Genomic DNA, 13442 nt, shown 5'->3' on the forward strand with positions numbered 1-13442 from the left:
GAAGGTAGGAAGGAATTAGGATGATTGTAACTACTGATTCTAGTAGGAATCTTACTATTACCCACTTTAATTCTTCCTTCTTTGTACAAAAAGGATTAGAATTCTAACTAGATGTTACTTATCGGCTTTGAACTCTTTTGGGTGTAAGATGTGTTCTCCCATTGCATCTGTTTCCCTTTTTCTTCATGTGGAGCATGCTGCAAGTTAATGTCTTTCATCATGTAAAAGAAATGTCGTCTACTTTAATGCTTGCAGACTCATATATGATGATAACAGTTTTGGTTAGTCCCTCAACTAACTGCTAAAACTCTTAAATGAAACTCAGTCCACTTTAACATGTCTTCTAGTCCCAACTGAAGTTCCTATTGTTATGTTGATAAACAAAACACTTTAATCAAAATCTTGCTTTATCCTCAAAACAGGTAGAATATTAACTTCTTTAATAATCTTTAAAATGTTTGTTTGACCTGCCACAATATTTGGAATAAGCAACTGTCCCATGCAGAAGCAACTCAGGATACTTTGAAGTTTAAGATACTTTAAGTAACATAATAATCTACTTTCTCTGTAGGGTGTTTTTTTTTTTCCATAACTTCACAAGTTGCTTCACAAGATGCTTCTTCCTGATTTTAATTCTGATTTATCCACTTAAAACTCAGAAACATCTGTTTCATTTTCCAGTGTATAACATTTATTCTATGATGATAATTAATTTATTAATAATTTTAAAATTATTCTTATAACTTTTCCTCGGATTGCTGTGGCTTTGAGATAATGCTTAGCCTCACTGAAACTATCTTTCAGAATTTCTCACCCTGAAGAGGGAAGGCAGACAGGTACATGTCATCAGATATCATGTTGATTTGGGAATTTGTGTTGCTATGTTGAAAACACAATGAAAAGCTGGACAATTTCCTTATTGCTTCCTATCAGTTTAGCAATTCCCTACTCTAATCTCATTTTATGTAGTCTTCACAAAGAAATTGAAAAAAAAAAAAAAAAAAATTAGTTTACAGAAGTTCTTAGTGGCAGAAAAAGAAAAAAGAAAAAGAAAGATAAGGAAAAGGAAAAGGAAAAGGAAAAGGAAAAGGAAAAGGAAAAGGAAAAGGAAAAGGAAAAGGAAAAGGAAAAGGAAAAGGAAAAGGAAAAGGAAAAGGAAAAGGAAAGGAAAGGGAAAGGGAAAGGGAAAGGGAAAGGGAAAGGGAAAGGGAAAGGGAAAGGGAAAGGGAAAGGGAAAGGGAAAGAAAAAGAAAAAGAAAAAGAAAAAGAAAAAGAAAAAGAAAAAGAAAAAGAAAAAGAAAAAGAAAAAGAAAAAGATGAAAAAAAAAAAAGAAAAAGAAAAAGAAAAAGAAAAAGAAAAAGAAAAAGAAAAAGAAAAAGAAAAAGAAAAAGAAAAAGAAAAAGAAAAAGAAAAAGAAAAAGAAAAAGAAAAAGAAAAAGAAAAAGAAAAAGAAAAAGAAAAAGAAAAAAAAGAAAAAGAAAAAGAAAGAGAAAGAGAAAAAGAAAGAGAAAGAGAAAGAGAAAAAGAAAAAGAAAAAGAAAAAGAAAAAGAAAAAGAAAAAGAAAAAGAAAAAGAAAAAGAAAAAGAAAAAGAAAAAGAAAAAGAAAAAGAAAAAGAAAAAGAAAAGGAAAAAGAAAAGGAAAAAGAAAAAGAAAAGGAAAAAGAAAAAGAAAAGGAAAAAGAAAAAGAAAAAGATTTCTGTTTTAATCTCCTGTCACTTCAGTGGCACTATATATCATCTTTGAGTTTCTAAAATATTTTACGATTCCTATTTTATTTTATTTTTTGAAGGTGAGGGAATTTTTATTCTGAATTTTATGGATCCAGCTTTGCTTTCTGTATCACATTTCTGAGGAAAGCTATTGACAGGATATTTCTATTTAGGGTTTTAAAGCATGGCTTTTAATATTTTTCCGTGTGAAGACCAACCTTTTTTTTGTCTATTTAGATTCATAATTAATATTTCGATATTATTTTTCTTATAATCAACACTAGTTTAACAGCTGTTGACTGAAAAGTACAATTTAACTGAATGCTCTGGCTTCTTGAATATCATAGACTTTTTGACTCAGTCAGATACTGAGCTCAGGTAAGTTAGACTAAATCCCCTCAAGTGCTGGAGCAGAAGTTCCCCTGCAGCCCATGGAGAGGCCCATGGTGGAGCAGGTTGTTTCCTTCCAGCTCATGGGGTACAACTGCAGAGCAGATCTCCACTCTGTAACCTGTAGAGGAGCCCACAGTGGAGTAGTTTGTCCCAAAGCAGTTTGGTGCATGGAGAGAACCCACAGAAAAAATTCCAGGACGGAAAGGAAGTCTGTGAAGAGGGGCCCACGCAGGAGCAGGTGATCTGCTGGGAGCTGCTGTTCATGGGGAGCATGTGCTGGAGTAGTTTGCTCATTATGGATACACCCCATGGTACGTACTCATATTGGAGCAGTTCTGGAAGAGTTTCTATCTGTGGAAAGCCCATGCAAGATCAGTTTGGGAATGCCTGCATCCTGTGGGAGGCACCCCACGCTGAAGCATGGAATGAGTGAAGGTGAAAGAGCAGCAGATGACTAAGTGTTGAGATGCCTGACTGCAACTCCAATTCCTCACTCTCCTGCACCACTTGAGGAGAGAAGGTAGAAAAGGGTGGATGAGAAGTAAAGGTGTTTCTAGTTTGCTTTTAGTTTCTTGCTGCTCTAACCTGTTAGTAACAGACAATATGTTATATTAAAAAACTTAATTTTCTTTTATGACTGTACTGGGTCTGGCTAAAACCACCACAATGACAAGGTCACTCTATTGACCAAGGGAAGCCATTTGACATAATCTTTTTGGATTTCAGCAAAGCTTTTGACACAGTATCCTTCCAGACAAAATGTCTGGCATACAGCTAGATAAATAAATAATATGATGAGTGAAAAACTGCCTGACATTTCAGGCTCAAAGGGTTATAGTAAATGGGTTTATATCAGCCTGGTGGCCAGTCACTGCAGGGCCCTGTTTCAGGACCCTGTTTTCATAAATGACTTGAATGAAAGACTGTAAGTTATACTAAGTCTTCAGACAATGCTAAATTGGGAGGAGATGTTGACTGTCAATGACAGAGAGGTCTTGCAGAGAGATCTAGAGAAATTTCAGAGCTGAGCAATCACAATCAATTTGAATTTTGGCCTGCATGGATGAGCAAGGAGCTCATCAACAAGATGAAAAAGAAGAGAAAGATCTATGAAATGTGGAAAAAGGGCCTGTCCTCTTAGGATGAGTATAGGAGTGTTGTCAGGGCCTGCAGGGACATGACAAGGAAGGCTAAAGACCACCTGGAGGTAAAGCTTGTAAAAGAGATAAAGAGATAAAGGACAATAAGACTTTATTTATTTATTTATTTATTTATAAGTATGTAAACAGTAAAAGAAAGACTACAGATAATATGGGCCCCCTGCTGAACGAGGCGGGTAGGTGTCCTGGCAACAGGGAACACTGAGAAGACAGAGATACTGAATCCCTTCTTTGCTTCAGTCTTTGCTTCAAAGACTCTCCCCGGGACTCCTGGACCCTAGAGGAAGGAGAAAGAGTATGGGAAATGGAGGGCTACCCCCTGTTTGATGAAGGAGTGGTTCAGGAGCGTCTGAGTGGGATCAGCACACACAAATCCCTGATGAGATGCATCCACATGTGATGAGGGAGTTAGCAGAGGTGATCGCAGATTATCATCATTGAAAGGTTCTGGAGAACAGGAGAGAAGCCTGAAGACTGGATGATTGTCGTGGTTTAACCCGGCTGGCAGCTAAATACCACGCAGCCGTTCGCTCACCCTCCCCCCTCCCTCTCTGGGACGGGGGAGAGAAATGGAAAGTGAAGCCCGTGAGTTGAGATAAAGACAGTTTAATAAGACAGGAAAATAATAATAATAATAATAATAATAATAATACAATGATGATAATAGTACTACTACTAATAATATGTACAAACAAGTGATGCACAATGCAATTGCTCACCACCCGCTGACCGATGCCCAGCTTAACCCCGAGCAGTCCGGCCCCCTCCCCCCGGCTAGCCATCCCTATATATTGTTTAGCATGACGTCAGATGGTATGGAATACCCCTTTGGCTAGTTCGGGTCACCTGTCCTGGGTCTGTCCCCTCCCAGCTCTTACTGCACCCCCAGCCTGCCTGTTGGCAGGACAGAGCAAAAGTCTGAGGTGTCCTTGGCTTGGTATAAGCACTGCTCTGCAACAATTAAAACATCGGGGTGTTATCAGCACTCTTCTCATCCTAAGCCAAAACACAGCATTCCACCAGCTACTAGGAAGAAAATTAATTCTGTTCTAACTGAAACCAGGACAATGATATTCAGTGTTAGTCTGGTCTTCAAGAAAGACAAGAAGGAGGATCCAGGAAACTACAGGCCAGTCAGTGTCACCTTTGTCCCTGTAAAGGTGTTGGAACAGCTTGTTCTGGATGCCATCTCCAAGCAAATGGAAGAGAAGAAGGTTATGAGGAGTAGTCAGCATGGATTCACTAAGGGGAAATCACACTCAACCAACCTTGTTGCCTATGATGATGTCACTAGCTGAGTAGATGAGGGAAGAGCAGTGGATGTCATCTACCTTGATTTTAACAAGGCTTTTGATACCGTCTCCCACGACATCCTGCTAGCAAAGCTGAGAAAGTGTGGGATAGAGGAGTGGACAGTAAGGTGGGTTGAGAACTGGCTAACTGGCTGAGCTCAGAGGGTGGTGATCAGTGACGCAGAGCCCAGCTGGAGTGGCTGACATGCCAGAAGGCTGTGCTGACATTCAGTGAGACATGGGCAAGCTGGAGAGTTGAGCAGGAAGAAACCAAATGAAGTTTAACAAGAGCACGTTTAGAGTCCTGCACCTGGGAAGGAACAACTGCATGTTATCGCATGTTATCAGTACAGGCTGGGGGATGACCTGCTGGAGAGGAGCTCTACGGAGAAAGACCTGGGGGTCCTGGTGGATGACAGGTTGACCATGACTCAGTGTGCCCTGGTGGCTGAGAAGGCCAATGGGGTCCTGGTGTGCATTAAGAGGAGTGTGGCCAGCAGATCAAGGGAGGTGATCCTCCCCCTCTACTCTGACTTGGTCAGGCCTCGAAAAATGGCCACAAAATGGATCACAGGAAGTTCCACAACAACATGCAAAAGAACTTCTTCACGGTGAGGGTGATGGAGCACTGGAACAGGCTGCCCAGAGAGGTTGTGGAGTCTCCTTGTCTGGAGATATTCAAGGTCCATCTGGATGCCTACCTGGGCAACCTGCTCTAGGGAACCTGCTTTGGCAGGCAGGTTGGACCCGATGATCTCCTGAAGTCCCTTCCAACCCCTACAATTCTGTGATTCTGTGAATTTTAACAAGAGAAAGTGCCAGATTCAGCACCCCTGGCTATACATACAGACTGGGGGAATGAGACGCTGAAGAGCAGCTCCACAGAAAGGGATCTGGGGGTTTTATTTAACAGCTAGCTAAAGGTGATCCAGCAGTGTGCCCTGGCAGCCAAGAGGGCCAACCATACACTGGGGTGCATCAAGCACAGCATTGCTAGCCAGTCAAGGGAACCAACTGTCTTTAGTTTCATTAGTTTACACTTGATATTGAAAGTCATGCAGTATGAATCCTATGCCCATGATTAAACTGACCTGTTAGATGTCTCAAGAAGAGTAGCACATATGAAATCAAGTCCTTGGTGACCAACAAAAGAAAATAATAAAATATGCTGCTATGATCTCTATGGAAGTATATCAATGGTTCCATACTCCTTTGGAATTTTGATGATAAAAATATAATCCCTGATAGTATTCTCAACTTCTCTACCTGAAATATGCATAAAATATGCTGGGTGGTTACTCCAGAAATATTTCATTTTAGTAGATAATGTTTCACCTCATCTTTTGCTGGGGCAAATTTATTGATGCATTCATGAGAAAATACAGAGTAGATTTATTATCCTGCTGTGTTTGTCTAGTGTGTGTCCTGTTTTACCTGTCTTGTTCTGCTGTGCAATCTTTCCTTTCTGTATCATCACTTACTATGATGATAGTAACAGCTAGCACTAGTGTTACTGCCAGCATATATTAAATAAGTAAATAAATAAATAAATAGTAATGATACACACACAAAAAATACATTTGATCTCAGCTTCTTTTGGTGAAAAAAATAAAGGGTTTCTCTGCATTAAACTTTCTTTTATTGACTCGCTTATCTATCCTTATATTTTTTATTTTTTCCTTGTTATTTGTATTAACTTTCATTTCACTTCACTCTTTCTAAACCAAGATACAGATGGAGAGATATGTGGTAACTGTTAATATATGACTGTATAAATTAGTGCAAACACACTGTATTGTTTCTGCAAAAGAGTGTGTCCAGAGAAGGGATGTGAAGCTGGTGAAGGGTCTGGAACAAAAGTCCTGTGAGGAGTGGCTGCAGGAGCTGGGGCTGTTTAGTCTGGGGAAGAGGAGACTCAGGGGAGAGAGACCTTACTGCTCCCTACAACTGCCTGAAAGGAATTTGTGGGTAGACAGGGGTCAGCCTCTTCTTGCAGATAGATAGTGACAGGACAAGAGGGAATCAGAATATCCTGAGCTGGAAGGGACCCACAAGGATCATCAAGTCCAGCTCTTGGCTCTGCAAAGGTCTACCCAAAAATTCAGACCGTATGACTGAGGTCATAGTACAAAAGTTTCTTAAACTCCGACAGGATTGGTGCCATGACTACATCCTTGGGGAGTGCTCCAGTGCATGACAACCATCTTGGTGAAGAACCTTTACCTGAGAGTCACCAGAGAGTAAAGACTGGCACCTGCCCATCCACTACCCTCATGAGAAAGCTGTAGACTGCAGTGAGGTTGCCCCACACCTTCCTCCTTTCCAGGCTGAACAAACTGAGTGACCTCAACCACTCCTCATATGTCTTCCCCACTACATAATTGTAGCCCATCTCTGGACACTTTCCAATGGCTTCACATGCTTTTTTGTACTGTGGTGCCCAAAACTGCACACAGTACTTGAGGTGAGGCCACACCAGCTTAGAGTAGAGCGGGACAATCACTTCCCTTGACCAACTAACAATGCCATGCTTGATGCACCCCAGGACACAGTTGGCCCTCCTGGCTGCCAGGGCACACTGCTGGCACATGTTCAGCTTGATATCAACAAAAATCCCCAGATCCCTCTCTGCAGGGCTACTTTTGGAATGGCCTCAAATTGCACCAGAGGAAGTTGGTGCAACTTGAGGCCATTCCAAAAGTAGCCCATGGCTTCACCGATGGGCTGAGGTCAACTGCATGAAGTTCAACAAGGCTTAGTGCCGGGTCCTGCACCTGGGGCGCAATAACCCCAAGCAGAGCTACAGGCTGGGAGAGGAATGGTTGGAGAGCTGCCAGGCAGAGAAGGACCTGGGAGTGATGGTGGATAGTCGGCTGAATATGAGCCAGCAGTGTGCTCAGGTGACCAAGAAGGCCAACGGCATCCTGGCTTGTATCAGAAACAGTGTGACCAGCAGAGCTAGGGCGGTGATCGTCCCCCTGTACTCAGCTCTGGTGAGGCCGCACTTCGAGTACTGTGTTCAGTTTTGGGCCCCTCGCTACAAGAAGGACATCGAGGTGCTTGAGCGGGTTCAGAGAAGGGCGACAAAGCTGGTGAGGGGCCTGGAGTACAAGTCCTACGAGGAGCAACTGAGGGAGCTGGGCTTGTTCAGCCTGGAGAAGAGGAAGCTCAGGGCCGACCTTATCGCTCTCTATAGGTACCTCAAGGGAGGCTGTAGCGAGGTGGGGGTTGGTCTGTTCTCCCACATGCCTGGTGACAGGACGAGGGGGAATGGGCTTAAGTTGAGCCAGGGGAGTTTTAGGTTAGATGTTAGGAAGATCTTCTTTACTGAAAGGGTAGTTAGGCATTGGAACAGGCTGCCCAGGGAAGTGGTGGAGTCACCATCCCCGGAAGTCTTCAAAAGATGTTTAGATGTAGAGCTTAGTGATATGGTTTAGTGGGGACTGCTAGCGTTAGGTCGGAGGTTGGACTCGATGATCTTGAGGTCTCTTCCAACCTAGAAATTCTGTGATTCTGTGATTCTGTGAAGTTTAGGTTGGAAATTAGGAAAAAAATCTTCTCAAAAATAATAGTTAGGCATTGGAACAGGTTGTCTGGGAAGGTGGTGGAGTCATAATCCCTGGGGATGTTTTAGGAAACCTTGGACATGGTGCTTAGGGACATGGTTTAGTGAGTGATATTGGTAGTAGGGGAATGGTTGGACCGGATGATCTTGAAGGTCTTTTCTAACCTTAATGATTTTATGATTCTTTGATTCTACTTCTTTATCTGTCTATGTATATAATGATATCATCATTATTCAATATATTTCCATTCTTATTAGAGGATCATTGGTCACAGATAAATGATTTTCAGAAGTAACTTAGAAGTCATTTCTTTCATACTTCATCTCTACATCATTTCTAACCTCTTATTTTTTGCTTTATAAAAATCTAGGATGGAAATATTTCCTACTGTAAAGATTTCTCCAAATTACTTCTCCCATTCTTGATAGAAATTCAACTGTGTCCTTTTCTAAGAATCCCTGGTCAAGTATTTGGCAAGGAAAAGTGCATTGTTCTTAGTTATTTATCTGGTTTTGTTTGTTTGTTTGTTTGTTTTGTCTTGTTTTCACAATGATTCTTTGAAGACTTTTAATTTTATTTGTTGATTTAACTGCTTCTATAATTTCTCTTTAAATGTGTAAATGTCCATGATACTGCAAATAGTTTTGCTGATCCTAACATGAAGAGCATCATGTAAAATCTAGTAGATCATACCTTTTCTGAGGTATTTTCTGGAATTTTATGCTATCATTGTTTAGCTTGAGTTTATGTTGCTTTCCAAACACAGGGAGACCTAGGGGCTTAGGATGTGTTTTTATCCTGCCCCTTCTGTCTTCTCTGGTACACACTTCCCATAACTTTCATTGCAGTTGAAATGAAAAGAAGTATCATATGCTGGATGAAGTTAATTTAATCTTCTTTCTGTGAATCCATGCAACAGAATATCTGCTGAATATTCTGTCATAATTCTGTTATAATAATGCTGAAAAACTAAAAACATTCTGTCTGTGATTAGAAGCCTTCCCTGAAATGTAGAGCTGAGTTCAGAGTACCAGATATTATCCTGATTAAGACTTATGATAATTTAAGAAGTAATTCAGTTTTCCTTATTGAAGGATGACAATATTTTCCCTTTGGATTATTGTACTGTTGACCTAATTTACTTGGGAACACTAGTCTAAAATTAGTGATGTATATCAAGTCCAGCAATCAGCAATAAATTATCTAGCAATTTCTTCAGGCATTTGGAGAGAATAGAAAATTAAAAGTCCACAGTAGTGGAACAAATCTTCAGTGGGTATAATAGGTGAAAATGCTCATAACAAAATATAATAAAATAACTTAAAAGCTCTCTTCCAAATGAATGTTGTCTCTTGATTTTTGTTTCCCTAAGTGTAAACAAGGAAAACCTGTTGCTCAGCTACTGAAAACTGATGAATGCAAGCTGTTTTATAGTGACAAAATATATTCTATCACCATTTTTAATAAGGACTTCAGAAGAAACTCATTAAAAATATCTTTAAAACTGTGAAGAACCATTTATAGTTGTGTCAAATTCAGGATATAATTTCAAGGAGTTTCACTGTTAATTCACTATGCCTTCCTTCTAGGGATACAGACAGTAGAATTCTGTTCAAATCAGATGATAACATAAACACATTCTGGTGTAACTGATAAAATCACTTTGCATGCTTTTGGAATAAATACATATTGTAGAGAAGATGAATGTGTTGCAATAATCTACAGGAAAACCAGAAGTTCTTGGAAGAACACCTTAATTATAGTGTCTTCTTGTTTCTAAAAAAATGCTTCATAATCAGTAGTTATTATGATGATGACATAAATGTGTGATTAATGAGGCAATAGCAATCTATTGCATAAACAACACCAGTATCAAGTTATGTTTGGCCTATGACCTTTGACTCTTTATTTACATAGTAAATAATGTGGTGTCAGTTTAAGGTATAGCATGTTTATTATAAAATCACAGAATGATTTGAGTTGGAAGGGGCCTTAAAGATTATCTAATTCCAACTTTCCTTCCATATGCAGGGAAACTTCCCACTAGATCAAGTTGCTAACACCTCCAGGGATGAGGCAACCATAACTTCTCCGAGCTACCCGTTCCAGTGCATCTTCACTGCTAATAGCAAATAAATACTTATGCAACTTGTAATATGCAGTGTGAAATGAGCAAAAACAATTTTTTTTTCAGTAATGGCATGCATATTTAAAAAAATAAATAAATAAAAGAAAACAGTCTGAGACTATGTTTAGATTAGTATGCTGAGATAATATAGTGAAACATAAATATATGCAATGCTGAAATTAAGTTTTGTATTTTAGATACTCTTTAAAAGATTTTTCTCTCGCTTATAACTTATTTACAGAGTTTACATTAAAATCACATTCTAGAATCATATAATGGTTTGGGTTGGAAGGGACCTTAAAGATCATCAAACTCCAAATCCCCAGCCATGGGCAGAGACACTTGCCACTAGACCAGGTTGTTTTAAGCTCTGTCCAACCTGCTCTTGAACACGTCCAAGGATGGGGCATCCATAATTTTTCTGGACAACCTGTGCCTTTCTACCCTTACAGTGAAGAATTTCCTCCTAAGGTCTAATCTAAATCTACCTTCTTTCAGCTTGAGACCATTCTCCTTATTTATTTTTATAGACATAAAACTAAATACTTTATTATAGCAATATTTTATTATATACTGTATTAGAGCAAAATTAGATAAAAATTTGGAAAAAAAAATCATCCTTGTTAGTATCTGAGGACATTAAAATAAGTAGCTAATAATATGCAAGATAGACATAGAGAGTATGCACACATTTGAAGATTATGTGTGTTGCTTATAGATATGCATGTATGTCTGTCTGTATATTTATCTGTCCTGTATGTTATTCCAGAATGGTAGGCATGATTGTCTTACTCTTAAACCCTTTCTCCTCTCTGAAGCCTACAATTTGATGTCCCATAATAAAGCAAAAGTAATCTTTGAAAAAGAACTATTGTTGAGATAAGAACAAATTATCCTGAAGAAAAATATTTTACTACTTTTTTTTTTTTTTTTTTTAATCAATGTGCTATTACCATTCAGTTGTTGCTACAGAAATCCAACAGAAGAGTAGAATATCAGGACTTTACAGATATGAAGTTCACTTAAGCCAATCAGTGCTCTGCCCATTTACACTTATCACAACTGCCTCCATGTCATTAAGTAAGAAGAGGCAACAATGGGAGTGCTGCCACATGAAGGTTTTATTAAGAACCCGTTGCTTTTCTTCATGTACGCAGGGCAGCCTACCCAGTGTTTGGACACAATAAATTTCTAATCAAACTCTTAAGTAGTAGATTATATAGCTCACTGAGCTTGACTGAACTACAGTATCCTTCTCTTCTTTCTTTGATTCCCTAAATCCCTACTGCTTTCCTAACAGACATGGAATGGATTGTAGCTCTCTCTGAAATCTATCAATTTTATTTGGATCAAAGACACAGTTTCTTTCCCTCCTGCCTTCTTCTGTTCTCCTTCTGTCCTTTCCTCTCTCTCCATCCCTTTCTCTCACATATGCACGTTTCTCTCCCTCTTTTTTTTTTTTTTTTCGTATTATCCCTTGCATGAAGAAATTCCCTGAAGAAACCAGGAATGCAAGCTTCACTTTAAAAGCTTCACTTTAATTGTTCTTTTAGATGTAGGAAGTGAAAAAATATATGGAAAAAAAAAAAAAAAAAAAGAAAGAAAGAAAAAAAAAAAAACAAACAAACAAGATTTTATATTCACCTAGGAGAATGAATATTACCTAGAAATCCATTTGCATTTCAATATTAAGTTACAGAGTACACATAAGTTTTCAGTGATCTTTCCCTGTTAGAAAGTCAATTTATAGATAAAACATTTCTAGCAAGTTATACGTAAAACACTGGGGTGAATAAATTAGCTGTGAAGAACACATATTTTTGGTAATACATCATTCATATTCACCTCTGGCTTTTCACTTAATTTTTCTTTTATCTGAGTAAAATCAACATAATGTCCTGTACAGAAATACGTACGGGTTAAATGTGAAACTGTCACAGAAACAACTGATAGCTTCCACTTCTAATGTGATATACTTAAAATCTTCAGACCTGAGGCTTAATTAAAAGCCTGTTGACACAATTAAAAAAAGTCACATGAAATTTAATGGAAACAGTACTTTGCTTGTGAAACCAAGCATTTCTAAGCTTAGTCAAAGAAGACAATCTTCAGTTGTTATTACCAGTTTTGTTTTGACCACTTTGAGAATCATAGGACAATTACTTTTGATATTTTGTTATAGCTTTATACTTACACATGAACTTTACCATTCACATTAAAATATTATGATTTCTAAATTAAACTATATAGTATTTTCCAAAGATTTACTTGTTTTTGTACTGTCAAAATTCTATTTTTTTTTCAGGGATCAAACTTCTCTGAAAGAAAAAAAAAAAAATGTATATACCTTGTTATTTTTCAGAAGCATTACAGTGAATAGTATAGTTGTGAAACATTATTAGAATTGTTTTTTTCCTTTGCAGTGAAGTCAAATTCTTCTTATCTTTGGCCTCTGTTTTACCAGCTTCATTTAATGTGTTTTCTTCTTTTTAGTTCTTTGAGTCTAGGCACTCCCCTCCCCTCCCCTCCCCTCCCCTCCCCTCCCCTCCCCTCCCCTCCGCTCCCCTCCCCTCCCCTCCGCTCCCCTCCCCTCCCCTTCCCTCCCCTCCCCACATTACCAGTTCATACGGAGCTTCTTGTCAACCAACACACCCCAGTCCTTCTCCTCAGGGTTGCTTTCTATCCATCTCCACCCAGCCTATATTTGTGCTTGAGATTGCCCTGGCCAAGGTGCAGATCCTTGCACTAGGCCTTGTTGAACTTGATGAAGTTTGCACAAGCCCACATCTCAAGCCTGTCAAGGTCCCTCTGGATGAAGGTTCCTCTGGAAAATAACCTGCTTAAAGCCATAAAGATCTCAAAAGATCAACTCAGCTCTAATTAAGCCAAATACAAGTGTTTGTACCATGTGTCCATCTCCCCCCCCCCCCCAAAAAAAAAAAAAAAAAAAAAACACTTGTTATTGGTTCTCTCAGCTTTTTGTTTGTTTGTTTGTTTTGTTTTTGAAAATGTTAAAACGTGTGCTGGAATCCCTTCCTCACAGAATATATATTTCTCTCCCTTTAGTTACTGGATATTTCTCTCTCTCTCTCTCTCTCTCTTTTTTTTTTTTTTTTTAATGTGTGTTATTTCTTGTCCAAGAAGTAATTTTGGCAAGTATCTTGTTGTACTAAATCACTGCCACAGCACAG

This window comes from Aythya ferina (genome assembly GCF_964211825.1).
Source record: "Aythya ferina genome assembly, chromosome: 1".
NCBI classification, from domain to species: domain Eukaryota; kingdom Metazoa; phylum Chordata; class Aves; order Anseriformes; family Anatidae; genus Aythya; species Aythya ferina.